Raw genomic sequence first — 16,951 nt, 5'->3', positions numbered from 1 at the left:
ATAAAATAGTCGTAGATGTATGTGTTGATCTAAGTCAGTTTTCATAAAACAGTCTTAGATGTATGTGTTGATCTAAGTCAGTTTTTGACAAAAACCGACTTAGATGTATGTGTAAATCTAAGTCGGTTTTGTTGTAGAACCGTTGTAGATTTTATTTTTTTTAATCAGGTTAATTTTTAAAATAAAACTGACTAAATTATAAATATGTAAAAACTGATTCAATAAAATTAATCCAATTATCCAATATGAGAGAAACCACATCAAAATCCAACATAAACCAAAAGAAGCCAATATGAGATCCTTATCATTATAAGAATGACTCAATTACATCAATATCATTATATAATAAATAATACTAAAGAAGCCATATACTCAAAAATCAAGACAAACCTATCTGAGATCCAAAAAGAAGAGTATTTTCTTACAAAGAGAAGAGAAGCTCAAAAAAATTAGGTCATACTACATTAGACATGTACTTAGCCGCCTAATGCTAAAGCCACATTCACCTATTTCTAAATTTAACATGTAATACTAAACCTTTCAACATGATCTATTTCTAAATTTTTCTAAAAAGAAATTTCCCCAATGAATCCGAATGTCTTCCAATTTGGTTTCCTCCAATGCTGTAGCATCTTCAAAAAGCTGCAACATATATATATATATCATATATTAGTTTCATCATAATAAGCATAAAAAGAAATTAACAATATTTTTGAATATACCTCACTCCAACCATTTGTTATACCCCCTTCAATTATTTCTGACATCCAATTCATGACATAGTATCCACATTCGTAATGTCCTTGTTGTTTATAACTCTAAAATGAAAACCAAATTGAGCAGTATAAGTAATTTTTTTAATTAAGACAATAAAAGACACTTGTTAGGAACATTGACTTTAATTACAAACCACTTACCATGGGGTAAATCCATTCTAAGTTCTTTGATAATGCAGTAGATCTACCATTCATGACATTATACACAGCCATAACACTAAAGAAAATAAAATGAATGTAAGTTACATTATTAAAATTTTATAATAAAGAGCATAAAATTAAAACATGTGTAAAAATTAAAGTTTACCTTTTGACTAAATTTTTGACATGCATAGTAGGCTTATGATGCAAAGAACAAAACCATACAGCAACATTACTTATAGGACAAAGAACCAACAACTGCCAATGATTTCTACATTAAGCCAAAATTAGTTAAACAATACATATATAATTTACATAAATTAAATGCAATAAGAAACATGCACTTACTGATCAATGTAAGGAGCTAAGTAAATTTGTTTCTGGGAATTATTATAAAGATTAACAAACTGATTATATATAATAGTCTTTGATTGATAGATAGTGTAAAACTTTTACATTGTCTGTGCAAGTATTCTTTATTTTCAATGTAATTACTAATTTAGCTTAAAAGAATTTCTAATTTGCACAATAGATTATCATCCAACACAGGAAAGAGCGTCATCAATGATAAGTATATTTCCACCAAGATGTGGACAAATAAACAAATCGACCAGCCATTCTATTTGAGGCATTTAATCCAACATCCATCATAGAGCTGTAAGAAACTGCCATAACATGTTATACATAATTAAAAAAGTTGCTTGAGTCGGTAATAAAACAACACCCATAACTCGGACAAACTGAATATATCTTGAGTATTACCTCGAACTGAAAAATTAAATATTCACAGAAGATTGGAAAGTATTGTATTTTCAATGAACTAACTCTATCTGGTTAATGCTAATAGCCTAATAGATACATAGTATAATTTGCTTGCTTAGATTGCAGACAGGAGAACTTTCTCTTCAAAATAACTAATTGCAGTTTTACTCTTGTGCAGTTATGCTTACAAACCAGCTATTGTATCATGTTAATTATTCAAATTCAATCCTATCAGCACAAACTCCATTGAAAATAATCAAATAAGTCCTAAAAGCACGATCTATGGATAGCATTGAAGAAAACCAAACTGCCAAAGTTATGTATACGAATTCTAGAATTATATAAATAATATTGGCACTATCCTGTCTGTTACAGTCACTATTCAGCCCACTATTTGGTCTTCTACCATTGCAGCACTAAACTTCCCTGCTACAGCAGCCACTGTAGTTGCCAGAGGCCTCTATATTGTTGTACTTTACTATTTAAAACCCCATTAAACCATTTTTTTTCCTTGAGATAAATGTCTAACTTGTAGCAAAATAACAATACAGCTATAAATCCTCATAAGTGGGCAGAGATTAGCAATTCCTGTAATGTATTATATGGCCTTGAGCAGATAAAGACAGGAAAATTCCAAATCGATTGATTTTTAAACTGTAACTTTGGGAGGCAATAATTGTTTGAATTTAAAACAATACTAAAAGACCTTAGTAAAAGTATATGAACTAATACCAAAAAGGGTTGGGCACAGTGATAAGCTGTGCTCCAGTCGTTCCAGTAAAACACCACACCTGTACCAATAAATTCGTCTAGCACTCGAACAATTTCAAGATAACCTGAAAAAAAAGTATATATTAACTTAATACCATGGGCAACATTGAACATGTCATTCACCCTAAAACATTAAATCGGATACAAATGATGGAGCAACAACAATATATGAGGTAATACCAGAACGAAGCACAATGATAAGCTGCGCTCCCTGGTTCGTTCCAGTAAACACCACAGATGGACGAAGAAATTTGTCTCACGCTCAAACAATTTCAAGATAACCTGAAAACAAAAAACAAAAAACAAAAAAGCTATGAGTATATAATAAGCCAAAAAAATACTTTAGTATATAATAAATTAATGTCATGAAGAACATTGAACATGCCATTCAGCCAAAAATAGTAAACCGAATACAGTAATCAAATGAGGGAGCAACGATGGTACATTGCCGCAAATCCATTCTGGAACCCTCTAATAGCAAAAGAATCGTGCGCATTTTTCCACACGTGAATAGAGCGATAAAAGGGTTTCAGGAAACAGGAAAAAGCTTATGAACCGAGAATTACGAAGAGAGAGAGAGAGAGACTTACGAAGCACGCAGCAACTGGTGAGTGAGCTTCGGTGCAGCAATGCTCAACGGAAAAGCAAATTGAAGTGTGTGAGAGTGCGCAGTGAAGAGATGCACCTTTTCGCAGTTGCAATCTCCTCGCAATCTCCTCACAATCTGTTCCTCTTTTGGCAGGTTGGAATGGAATGGAGAAGCGTGGTGTTTACGGAATGGGAGATGAACCGAGAGAGAACAAAGTTTAGGGCGCGCATGTTGAAAGCGCGAATGTGCGGTTCATATCTAAGTCAGTTTTAGAAAAGAAACGTCATAAATTACAAGGGTTATCCAATTCTACTACGGTTATAATTGTGAACCGTCGTAGATTACGTTACCTTTATTTACAAAATTGTCACCGCATCTTCTTCTACATTGGTTTTTAGAAAACGACTTAGATTAAGCGACTTAGATAAATCAATTTGTAGTAGTGAAACATACTCATATGAACATATACACATGTCATATCATATTCAAACATTCATACGTATCATCACAAAGCATACATATGAATCACACCTCACCATACATCATATATCATACATACATGATCTAAAACTTCAACTTTAACCGTACATAAACATCAATTTAAATCAATTATTTATAAATATAATCGTGCACAACGCAGTCAGCTCGCACCTGACCTAACACCAACCCAAGAGCTCTAAACTCTCCCATGCCTGGCACACTCAACCCATGCCTGGCCTGATCTCAGTCAGAGAGTTTCAAAACTCTCATCCAAGCCGACACATCCAGCCACATGCAAACACAAAACACAATGCATAGGCTCCATACAACTCAAAATAAACTTAAATCTCACATTCATCCAACCTATGCATCAAAATCATCAAAATCCTCATTTTTCTCAAAATCTCAAAAATAAGATTTTCTTCAATCCATCTATGGATTCTCGGCATTCATGCATCAATTGAGTTTCTAAACTCACATACAACCTAAACAACAAACATTCTAGTTTTCCTTACCTGAAGATTGGCTCAGATAGCCAAAAATTGACAAGAAGTAGAATTCCCCTTCGTAGCTCAACCCGGAACTTCAATCTACCCAAAGCAAGCTTTCTAATATGAATTTCAAGAAATGACAGAAGGCATTAGTGGTCTAGAGGAGAAAAGGATTCATACAGAGAAATTTGGCAGAGAAAGGATCTCACAGACCCAAAGACCTTCTCTCTAAAACTTCTCTATAGAAACCTCTGATTCTCCTCACGGCCCACACCCCTATTTATAGACTTTCCGGATTGGCCAGAACGGCCTGTACCGATATCGGAACGACCCGTTCTGAATTGCTTCGTCAAGTGAAAAAAACTCATGCAGAACGGCCCGTTCTGAAATCAGAACGGCCCGTTCTGGGACTCATCCAAAACGGCCCGTACTGCATCCAGAACGATCCGTACTCCCTTCCAGAACGGCCCGTTCTCCATCCAGAACGACCCGTTCTCCAACCAGAACGGCCCGTTCTCCAACCAGAACGGCCCGTTCTCAACCACGAATTACAGGCCAATTTAATAGCTTGGAACGGCCCGTTCCAGATTGGGAACGGCCCGTTCTAGGCTATTAAATCACCTATATTAGGTTTTTTTTTAAAACAACTTGCTTCGTTACAACATCCATTAGGTGTAAATTAAGTTTTTCATGTTTAGGGTTTATCAAAAAGTGCTTGCATCCACTATAAGTGAATATGTCTATTCAAAATCAATACGGGGTCTTTGTGAAAATCCTTAAGCAATTAGTCTTGCTTTGTATCTCACAATTTAACCATTTTCATTTTGTTTTTGCACAAAAATCCATTTATATCCAATTGGTTTTACACCTTTTGGTGTACGTAGTACTGGTCGAAAAACTTTTCGCTTAGCAAGCAAGTCTAATTCTACCTCAATTGCATCTATCCATTTTGGCCAATCATTTATTTGTCGACAATCGTTGATGGACTTTGGTTCTTGATCCTCAATATCATTTATTACATTTAGCGCTATATTATATGCAAACATGTCATCAATATTGACATTGTTTCGATTCCATTGTATTTCATTCATAACAATTTATTGAGATCTCTTCATTTTCAATAATTTCAGGTACTTGAGTTTCTTCTGGAACTAGAATATTAGTTATGTTAGAGGAATCTTTTTTTCTTTTTACATGCTCAATTTGTCATTTTGCTCTTTAGTTCCTTTTTTTATTCAAGGATTCTTATCCTTGGAACCAATTGGTCTACCACGCTTCAGGTGTATTTATGACTTGTTTGCAGTATTAAATTGTTCAATAGGGACTTTGACTCTTATTGGAGCATTAGTTGTTGGTACATATGATTTAGTCACCCTTTTTAGATTTGTGAATACATTTGGTAATTGGTTGGCTAGATTTTGCAAATGAATTATCTTTTGAACTTCTAGTTCACATTGTTTTGTACAAGGATCAAAATGAGATAGTAATAATTTATTCCAACTAATATCTTTTTCTAGCTGTTTGCGGTCTCCCCCTAATGTTGGGAAAATCAACTCATTAAAATGGCAATCGATAAACTGAGCCATAAATAAATCTCCTGGTAATGGTTCAAGATATTTTATTATAGATGGAGATTCATACCCAACATATATTCCCAACCTTCTTTGAGGACCCATTTTGGTTCTTTGAGAAAGGAAAATTGGAAAATATACAACACACCCAAAGATTCTCAAATGAAAAATATTGGGTTGCTCACCAAAAACCAACTATAAAGAAGAGAATTTGTGATAACTTGTTGGCCTGATGCAAATTAATATTGCGGCATGTAAGATTGCATGCCCCCAAGTTGACATTGGAAGTTTTGATCTCATGAGTAACAGTCTTGCAATTAGTTTTAAATGTTTGATAAATGATTCTGCAAGTCCATTTTGTGTATGAACATGTGCTACTGGATGTTCAATATCAATTCCAATGGACATATAATATTCATTAAAAGCATGAGATGTGAATTCACCAGCATTATCCAAGCGAATTTTCTTAATTGGATAGTCAGGAAAATGAGCTCTTAATCTAATTAGTTGAGCTAATAATCTCGCAAAAGCCTTGTTACGAGTTGATAATAAACAAACATGTGGCCATCTTGTTGATGTATCAATTAAAACCATAAAATATCTAAATGATCCACATGGGGGGTGTATTAGTCCACAAATATCACCTTGTATCCGTTCTAAAAATAAGATAGATTCATTCCCAATTTTTGTTGGTGATGGTCTAATTATTAACTTCCCTTGGGAACAAGCGGTACATGAGAAAATATTTAATTGAAGAATCTCCTGGCTCTTCAATAAATGTCCGCATGAATTTTTAATTATTTTTTGCATCATGATAGTCCTAGGGTGAACTAATCGATCATGCCAAACCTCAAATTTATTTTGATTTGTAAACTTCTAGTTTACAATAGTATGTATTTCAACTATATTAACATATGTGCAATATAGTCCATAGGAGAAAGCAAGTAATTTTTTCAATACTTCCTTTTTATTCAAGTAGATTTTCGTGATATGAAGATATTCTACATTCCCTTCATTGTTTGTTTCAATATGAAACCCATTTAAAGGAATATCCTTGAAACTTAATAAGTTTCTATAATACTTAGAAGAATATAATGCATTTATAATATGCAACTTTGTTCCTCCCGGTAACAATATATTAGCTCTTTCGAAGCCTTTAATTATATTTGTATTACCAGATATGGTACTAACATTGATTTCTTGCATCGTGTGAATCGTTGCACTATCAGCGAGACACATATCTTCATTATTGATGTTATTGTCAATATTCATTCTTCATAAAAATTTTAAAAAAATGTAAATAAGCAATATGATAATATTTTAAATAATAACAATCTAACAATAATATCTATATTAAAAAAATTCATAGTCCAATAACATCAAAACATAAGAAATACCCAAAATCCAATAATAAAAAAAAAATTATTGTTGGACATTCCCCTCACCAATAAGGTGATCAATTTTTTCATTTGGGTCAGCAAAGAAATTAGCAACATCTAAGTGAGTAACATCCATACAATTATAATCTGAATCGCCGTCTTCATATGTGAAATGTGTTTCTATTTTTTTCTTCTTATTAAGTGATTCTTGGTAAATTTCAACAAGATGCTTTGGTGTACGACAGGTACGTGACCAATGGCCCTTGTCACCACAACGATAGCATTTGTTTTCCTCGTGTTTGTTACCATGTCCATCCATTTCCTTTTTATTTTTTCCATTATTTTTCTACTTTTGGTGTGAAAAATTGTTCTTTACCTCATAATCATGACCACGATTGCCTTTTCGACCATGACCACGACTATTTCCACGACCGTGACCATAACCATGACCACTAGTTTATTTATTATATGTTGCAACATTCATTTCTGGGAATTATTGTAGAATATTATTTTTCACACTAATTGTTAATCCACTAATTGTTATTAATATGATTATTAAATAATATATTTTTCACACTCTTTCACAAGACTAATAATTTTTTTATCAACACGTAATTAAGAGTTTGATATTTGTTTAATGCATATAAAAAATATTTTTTAAAAGATGTTAACTCTTTAAATTAATATCAATACTTTGAAATATTAGTTTTTAATTTTTTAATTAAAAAGCATAATTTTAACAAAAAAAAAAGACATTTTTTAAAAATTTTATTTGACCCAAATATTAATATCACTGTGCTTTCTAATATTAAGAATAAAAACGAGTATTTATTTATTTATTAATTTCATTCTATTCAAGAACTAATATCAAAATTATTGAGATTCATGTGAATCAACTCAAACTTGGAGTATGAAAGTTTTGATGATAATAAAAGATGGATTCTGAGAATCAAAGCTGACCAAGGACATCAACAAGTCAAAAACAAGTTAAGAAGAAGATATGGCTATTATGATGTGTAATAAGAATAGTGTATAAGGTCTTATGAGTTGTATTGGTTTGATTAGCTTATTTTGCATTTGTGTGTTTTTTGCATGAGTTAATCTTAATCTAAATTGACTGAGAGTGAGTATGGTGATGATTTAAATACTTGGAAAGATTTTTTGAGATATAAAACTAAGTTTTTGAAAACTAACTCAAAACAATCAATTATCATTAAATGTAATCGATTATTCCAACAACATGTGAAAGGAAGCCTTACTGTAATAATCGATTAAAAGAGAAACTACAAAAATCTAATTTCTCCTAAGGTTTTCCTTCACCAGTTGGAGTAATATCTTAGAAAAATTATAAGTCATCATCACATTATAATCATGAATGATAGATGAATGAATATGATTTTCTAATATTTGTTGTCATGTTAATTAATTTCATCTTAATTAATTTTATTAAAGGTAAATAGACATCACAATGATAATCACTTTCACGGATCAAAATAATTATTTATTTTTTTGGTTCGTCCCTGGAGTATCCACCGCCGACAGCAGTGACTAATCTTCTCGCTAGTCCTTCATTAAAACTTTCCATTTTTATTTGTCTCATTTCTATTTTCAATTATAACACTTTTTTTTATGTATAGATTAGCATCAAGATGTCACAGATGATTTTTCAAAAACTTTTTATCTACAGAAATTTAACACCTTGTTTGGTACCTTTGATTTGTCCAAAAGAAAAGAGGGACGAGAAAAAAAGAAAGAAGATAAATTTATTGGTTATTTGGTACCACATAAAGGCAGAGGAAATAATAATAAAAATAAAGTGATGGGCGTATGTTTTTATTTTCATGCCAAGTAGGGTGCAAATTAAAATAAAAATAAAATAATGCTTCGCTGAAACACAAAATCTTCATGGACAAAACCACCCAACACTCCTAAGACCACAAAAGTAAATGACTGCTTATTAGTTCTCCATGATTTGCATCTTTAATAGAATGAAATTTCTAATTAATCAATTGAAGCATAAAACTTTGTATTCATGCTTCATAATTTGCAACTTTAATTGATTGAAATTCCTAAATAATTATTCAACAATTAAAACAATTAATTAGCATATAACCACATATTCATATATCCTCCATAATTTGCAAATTTAATCAATTAAAATTCTTAAACAACCGATTGATTCATTGAAACAATCTAGTTGCACCTTTTTATGAGATTATACTTTGAAAATAATTAATTAAAAAACATGCCAACACCCATTGGAGGTGAATTAATTGATAAGGGAAAAATATAATTTATTTATTCTTTTATATATATATATATATATATATATATATATCGTCTTTCTATCCCAACCAAACAGTTTCATAATATTATTTTTCTTTTCTCTTCCACTCATCTCTCTTAAATTAAACAACTTGAAATTTTGTTCTATCACTAATTTTTTTTACTCTTATTTATTTCTTTCTCTATTGGTTTGAAATTTTGACCACTGAAGTTGATGGAAAACTTGTTGGAGAATCCAGATTGATGTGAATCCTCTTCAAGTTCCTCCCTAGATCTTTGACTCCTTGATTCTTCCTAAGCTTTGCTAAGGTCTCCAATGGAGGAGGAGACCTTAGAACCACCATGGTTTGGTGGAGAACTCTCCCAAGAGACGCCACTCCTTGATGAAGAGATAAGTCTCTTCAATTCTCACCACACTCTTCTAGTGAAGGGATAAGAGAATTGGATGAATATCAAAGAGGTTTAGGGACTTTTAGAAGAGAGAAATCTGAACAATTCTTCAAAAATGAAATCTCAATATCTCCAAAAGTGTTTTACAATGAAGGAAAAACAAAAATATAGGAGTAGGAAGCTTGGAGAGCAAGCTAGCCTTAACCATGGTTCACTAGGAACCATGGTAAGGTCTAGCTAACCATCCATGGTGTAACAGCCCATTTTTCGTGGGCCAAAGGCCCAATTCATGGCCCAGAACGGGCCGTTTCAATTTTGAAACGGGCCGTTCTGGATTAGTGGGTATGGCCAAAATTGTAGAAGCAAAACGGGCCGTTCTGATGGGAGAACGGACCGTTTTGATGGCAGAACGGGCCGTTCTGGTTTGGAGAACGGGCTGTTCTGGAAGCAGAACGGGCCGTTCTGCTGGGTTTGAGAACGGGCCGTTCTGGTTTGGGAACGGGCCGTTCCAGTTGAAAAATTTATGTATGTTTGAAGGGACCAGAACGGGCCGTTCCGATTTTGGAACGGACCATAGTGGTAGGTGGGCGAAAAATCTTATAAATAGGCCTCAAATCCTCTCATTTCTACACACCTCTCATTCTCACTCTCTCTTCTCTTCTGTTCTCTCTTTCGTTCCTCTTCTTCTCTCTGAAGACCAAGAGGAACTCAGAAGATGAGGTTCTGCTCCTGTTTTAGTTCCGATCCTTGTTTAAGGAAAAAGAGGAGGAGGTTCTACCCGAGTTCCTATTTATCCAGGTACGGGGGAAAAGGAGATTATTTATATGTAGAGTTACATGAGGGAATTGGGTAGAGGAAGAGCCCTTAGGGTTATGAATAATTTTATAATTATTTCTGTTTGGAGAATTAATTATCTTATGTGATTCTATATATATTTAGGATTACGAATATATGTTTAACTTGTAAAAATGATGCTCTGGGAGAGAGAACGAAATTATAGAAAAGTGCCTGTAAGTTAGGTTGTGAAGAATTGGATGATTTCTGTTTGAGAAATTGAGGATCCCATTAGATTCTGTATGTGTTGAGGATTATAGATATGCTAATAATTTGTAAGAATGATGATCTGAGAGGGAGAACGAAATTGTAGAAAAGTGTCTGTGAGTTAGGTTTTGGAACAATTGGGGATTTTACTGTTTATGTTAAAATTATATTAAATTGATAATTCTGTTGTTTGTTATATTAGTTTATGAATGTTATTGTTATATTATTTGATGATCTAGATGATGAATTACTTGAGGGGTATGTGAATCACCATTTTGTGTGGATTGTGTGTGTATTGTGGAATTGAGATGTGGATGTGAATGTGAATGTGGATGTGAATGAGATGTGATTGTGGTTCTTCACACCTATGACCAGGGGTGAGAACGGCCCGAGATTGTTACATGAGAATCGTGACCTTGGTTAACATGTCAGGGGTGAGCACGGCCCTAGGTTAGGGGTAACGTGACCTTGGCATAGTGTTATATCAGGGGTGAGCAGGGCTCTAGATTGTTACATGAGTATCGTGACCTTGGTTAACATGTCAGGGGTGAGCACGGCCCTAGGTTAGGGGTAACGTGACCTTGGCACAGTGTTATATCAGGGGTGAGCACGGCTCTAGATTGTTACATGAGTATCGTGACCTTGGTTAACATGTTAGGGGTGAGCACGGCCCTAGGTTAGGGGTAACGTGACCTTGGCACAGTGTTATATCAGGGGTGAGCACGACTCTGGATTGTTACGTGGGTATCGTGACCTTGATTAACATGTTAAGGGTGAGCACGGCCCTGGGATAGGGATAACATGACCTTGGCACAGTGTTATATCAGGGGTGAGCACGGCCTGAGATTGTTAAATGGGTAGCGTGACCTTGGCATAGTGTGAAGTGCAAGATTTGTGATGATTGGTGTGATTGAGAATTATGACGTGATGACGATGTATGATTGATTGAAATACGATATGTTGAGATATTTATGAATATTAAGTTATAATGAGATAATATGTTGTGTTTCTTAGGTGCTATATATATAGATGTTTTCTTTTCTCACCGTGCGATTTGTGGATATTTTAAGTGAGGAAGATCCGGCTACGAGTGACATCTAGAATGCTAACGGTTGAGTTGTGGTTATGCTCTGATATTGTGACATCGGGGCAGAGGATTTTCTTTAGGACATAGATTGTTATATGGAATTAGAATTGTAAATATTATTTTTGAAAATCATTTGTAAACTCTCACATTTCATTTTTATTGTTGTGGTTATTGAAGAATAATTTTGAAGATTCTCATGTGAACCCTTTTACCGAAATTGAAAATTGTTTTTGTTAAGTTTTCATTATTACAATATATGTGTTGGGGTAGTAAGGGTGTCACATTTAGTGGTATCAGAGCCAGGTTGATCCAATCGGCCGTGAGTTATGAGTCTACTATACTTGTTTGGTAGATGAGTAATGTGATGATTTGATTGTAACTTATTGATGTGCTGATGTGATGATTGATTTTGTTTATTTATTTGTGTGCATTGTGTTCTTAGGATTTATCTGGAAGACATGATATAGCTTAGTTGAAGATTACTCATTGGTTTTGATACTTCTTACTTATGTAAGAAGTAGTGGTTAAATAGTATCGCTCGTGTTGTGAACACATGTGCCGGTAATAGTGAACGAAGCCTTATGCTAGCCAACTAGAACTTTAGATGTGAGTGATACATTGATTTGTCGAGTGTACTAAGAGTTTGCGATTGGTGGAGTTTCTGACATCTATAGTTGTAGCGGTTGAATCTAAGTTGATTCTCTCCTTGGTGAGAGATTGAAATGACGGTAATTCCCTTGAGTGTTAGTAATGGCATGTTAACTATTTATGGTTTAGGTAGCATGTGAGTTGTTTTCATTGAGGATAGTAGTGAGAGACTTGAATGAGAAATTGAGGTGTGAGTTTGGAAAGAGTCGAGGTAGTTTGTAGCATACACTATTGTTGTTTGGTGTAGAAGATATTTTCACCACAGTTTTGTTGTGCCAGTATGAGTATCGTATTGACAGCATTAGATTTTGTGGTCTTCATGAAAGTTGTGGCTTTGGATATTATCTTTCCAATGAAACTGGAATAACATAAAACGGAGGTTTAGAACTTCAGTTATAACTGCTTTGGTGATCAGAAGTTTAGTTGTAAGAGCGGAATACATTTGTGGTGATTTTTTTGAACTTTTAGCTAAGAAAATGATATTTTGGGAAACTTATGTTTTCATAAAAATTGTAGCTTGTTTTCTTAGCTTTCTTTTGAGATAGGTTTGAAATCATTTGGATGAATATAACTCTATGTGTCAGGTAGATATATGTTGTTATGAATGTTTTTTAGATTTTAGGCATAACAAGGTTAAAAATGGATTTGGTGATGTTTTGAGGTTTGGTCATTGAAAGGTTGATTAAAATGATATGATTGGTTCATGGTGTAAACGATGATCAATTCATACATGCTTAGGGATGGTATATGTGAAGAAGGTTTTCTAACATGATTTGATATGCAAGTATGCGACCTTATGGATCAATTAGTGGATGTTTGTGTGTTAATGAGGTTGACCTTAGGATGTAATATCATCATATTAGAGTTAAGTATGAAGATATATCCAATATAGATTTAGACTAGATTATCTAGGTATGAATTTGGATTGTATGAGGTGAGTATTTTAGGCCATGAAATTTCTTGCGGAGGTATAACGTAGATCTACCGAAGTTGTGTTTAAAGTGAAAGATATCTGAGTCAATTAGTATAATTAGGAGTTTATTGGAGAGTTTATAGGAAAATTATTGAGTAAATTTTTAAGATAGTTGTTCATGGTTTAAACTGCCCTCACTACGGGAATCACTTTTGCATTTTTTCCTCTGGTTATTAAGATGTTTCAGTCCACCAGGTTGTCTCTTGCCTACCCTTGTAATCAGCAGTAGTTCGAAAGGTTAATCTATATCAGGAATTCCTAGACCTATGTTTATTTTTAACTACCCAAAGTATTTCGTCGCTTACTCCTCTGGGTCGCTTACTATCACCTTTGACTGGATTGACTAGGAAAAGAGTTGCCTTTGTATGGGATAACAAATGCGAAGGTAGTTTTCAAACTATTTAGGAAAGATTGACTAGTGTTAATACTACTAGATTTTAATAAGACTTTTGTAATATATAGTTATGCTTCTAAAGATAGGTTTGGGAGGAGTGTTGTGGCAAGAAGGAAAGGTAGTAGGTTATGATTCATGAGAGAAATTTTCTTATCCATGACCTTGAGTTAGCAGCTTTAATATTTATACTAAGATTTGGAGACACTACGTATATGATTCTAAGCTTGAGATATTTATTGATCGTTAGAGCCTTAATTATCTGTTAACTGAAGGAGTTAATTACGTGACAAAAAAAAAGATAGTTGGAATTTCTTAAGGAATAAGATTTTGATCTTATTTATTATTTGGCTAAAGCCATTGTGGTGATTGATGTTTTGTGTAGGAAACCTTTATATTTATCTTCCCTTATGATTAGAGAGATGAATCTTTTTGGCTCAAATTAGAGACTTAAGTTTGGCCTATAAGGTTACTCTTAGTAGTGTGAGACTAAGTATGACTTGAGTAACGAATGGATTGTTGAAGGAAATTAGAGAAACATAATTTTGGTGACAAGATATGAGGCTATGGGATAAGGAGATAAATAAGAGTATGACTTGGGTGTAGATGGAGTGGTGAAATTAGAGGTCTGATATGAATACCGAGTGTACTTACGCTTAGGTACTTGATCTTTAGAAATGATCATAGAAGTAAAACTAATATTGTGGCAGATGCCTTGATTATGATAACCTCTGATATATCATTCTTGATGATTTAAGGATTAGATTTGATTGAAGAATTTAAAGACTTATGCTTGGTGTGTGAGATTATCCTTAGGAGCATTGAATTGATTATGTTGAAAGTGACTAGTGAATTAATGGATGAGATTAGAGAAGCCTAGGAGTCAGATCCTTTCTTAGGGAATCAAATGGAGAAGATTGGTAGAAGTATAAATAACCATTTTTTTTAGAAATCGACATTGTTTTGAAGTGCAAGAGCAAATTTGAGTGCTTAGTAACCTTGAATTAAAAAAAAAAAAAACAAAGATGATCTTAGAAAAAGAACGTAAGAGTACTCTTAGCATTCATTTAAGAGCTACTACGATGTATCAGAGTAGCGCAGCGGAAGTGTAGTGACCTAAGATGAAGAGAGGAGTAAAGTAATTGTATACTTGTGGTTAGCATACTAGAAATCTTTAAGAATTTTGTAGCACTTAGACGCTCCATTTTGGAAGTGAGATGGTGAGTGGATAGACCTTAGTGGTAGGTTTGTCTAAGACGCTTAAGAGATTGATTTTATTTGTGTTTCAGTGGATAGACTCGCCAAGTTTACATGTCTTACCCTTAGAAATCCTTTGATAAAATTGATAGAGTTGTATATCAGTAACGTAGTGAGGTTGCATAAGGATTAGAAAGTAAGAAGAGAGAAGTTTACCATTACAAAAATTTCGGGGACAAAATTTCTTAAAGGAGGAGAGTATTGTAACAGCCCATTTTTTCGTGGGCCAAAGGCCCAATTCGTGGCCCAGAACGAGCCGTTTCAATTTTGAAACAAGCCGTTCTGGATTAGTGAGTATGGCCAAAATTGTAGAAGCAGAACGGGCCGTTCTGATGGGAGAACGGGCCGTTCTGGTTTGGAGAACGAGCTATTCTGGAAGCAGAACGGGCCGTTCTGGAAGCAGAACGGGCCATTCTGCTGGGTTTGAGAACGGGCCGTTCTGGTTTGGGAATGGGCCGTTCCAGTTGAAAAATTTATGTATGTTTGAAGGGACCAGAACGGGCCGTTCCGATTTTGGAACGGGCTGTAGTGGTAGGTGGGCGAAAAATCTTATAAATAGGCCTCAAATCCTCTCATTTCTACACACCTCTCATTCTCACTCTCTCTTCTCTTCTGTTCTCTCTTTCGTTCCTCTTCTTCTCTCTGAAGACCAAGAGGAACTCAGAAGATGAGGTTCTGCTCCAGTTTTAGTTCCGATCCTTGTTTAAGGAAAAAGAGGAGGAGGTTCTGCCCGAGTTCCTATTTATCCAGGTACGGGGGAAAAGGAGATTATTTATATGTAGAGTTACATGAGGGAATTGGGTAGAGGAAGAGCCCTTAGGGTTATGAATAATTTTATAATTATTTCTATTTGGAGAATTAATTATCTTATGTGATTATATATATATTTAGGATTACGAATATATGTTTAACTTGTAAAAATGATGCTCTGGGAGAGAGAACGAAATTATAGAAAAGTGCCTGTAAGTTAGGTTGTGAAAAATTGGATGATTTCTGTTTGAGAAATTGAGGATCCCATTAGATTCTGTATGTGTTGAGGATTATAGATATGCTAATAATTTGTAAGAATGATGATCTGAGAGGGAGAACGAAATTGTAGAAAAGTGTCTGTGAGTTAGGTTTTGGAACAATTGGGGATTTTACTGTTTACGTTAAAATTATATTAAATTGATAATTCTGTTGTTTGTTATATTAGTTTATGAATGTTATTGTTATATTATTTGATGATCTAGATGATGAATTACTTGAGGGGTATGTGAATCACCATTTTGTGTGGATTGTGTGTGTATTGTGGAATTGAGATGTGGATGTGAATGTGAATGTGGATGTGAATGAGATGTGATTGTGGTTCTTCACACCTATGACCATGGTGAGCACGGCCCGAGATTGTTACATGAGTATCGTGACCTTGGTTAACATGTCAGGGGTGAGCACGACCCTAGGTTAGGGGTAACGTGACCTTGGCACAGTGTTATATCAGGGGTGAGCAGGGCTCTAGATTGTTACATGAGTATCGTGACCTTGGTTAACATGTCAGGGGTGAGCACGGCCCTAGGTTAGGGGTAACGTGACCTTGGAACAGTGTTATATCAGGGGTGAGCACGACTCTAGATTGTTACATGAGTATCGTGACCTTGGTTAACATGTCAGGGGTGAGCACGGCTCTGGATTGTTACGTGGGTATCGTGACCTTGGTTAACATGTTAAGGATGAGCACGGCCCTGGGATAGGGATAACGTGACCTTGGCACAGTGTTATATCAGGGGTGAGCACGGCCTGAGATTGTTAAATGGGTAGCATGACCTTGGCATAGTGTGAAGTGCAAGATTTGTGATGATTGGTGTGATTGAGAATTATGACGTGATGACGATGTATGATTGATTGAAATACGATATGTTGAGATATTTATGAATATTAA

At 34.4% G+C, this 16,951-nt stretch overlaps 2 long non-coding RNA genes across 2 annotated transcripts; both read right to left on the bottom strand.

Moving 5' to 3' along the window:
* Nucleotides 1-281: 281 nt before the first annotated feature.
* Nucleotides 282-1,294, bottom strand: LOC145950601 (uncharacterized). Its single transcript, XR_014428395.1, has 4 exons — nucleotides 1,084-1,294; nucleotides 918-993; nucleotides 723-818; nucleotides 282-642 (listed from the first exon to the last, which is right to left on the bottom strand). It is a non-coding gene; the product is annotated as an uncharacterized LOC145950601 (long non-coding RNA).
* Nucleotides 1,295-2,288: 994 nt separating this feature from the next.
* Nucleotides 2,289-3,324, bottom strand: LOC114915135 (uncharacterized). Its single transcript, XR_003803032.2, has 3 exons — nucleotides 3,041-3,324; nucleotides 2,631-2,732; nucleotides 2,289-2,515 (listed from the first exon to the last, which is right to left on the bottom strand). It is a non-coding gene; the product is annotated as an uncharacterized LOC114915135 (long non-coding RNA).
* Between the last annotated feature and the right edge of the window lie 13,627 nt (nucleotides 3,325-16,951).

This window comes from Cajanus cajan, chromosome 8 (genome assembly GCF_000230855.2).
Source record: "Cajanus cajan strain Asha chromosome 8, NIPB_CcT2T_4, whole genome shotgun sequence".
Classification (NCBI taxonomy): domain Eukaryota; kingdom Viridiplantae; phylum Streptophyta; class Magnoliopsida; order Fabales; family Fabaceae; genus Cajanus; species Cajanus cajan.
Note: the sequence above shows the minus strand (reverse complement) of the source record. Positions and strands in the feature narration are given on the sequence as shown.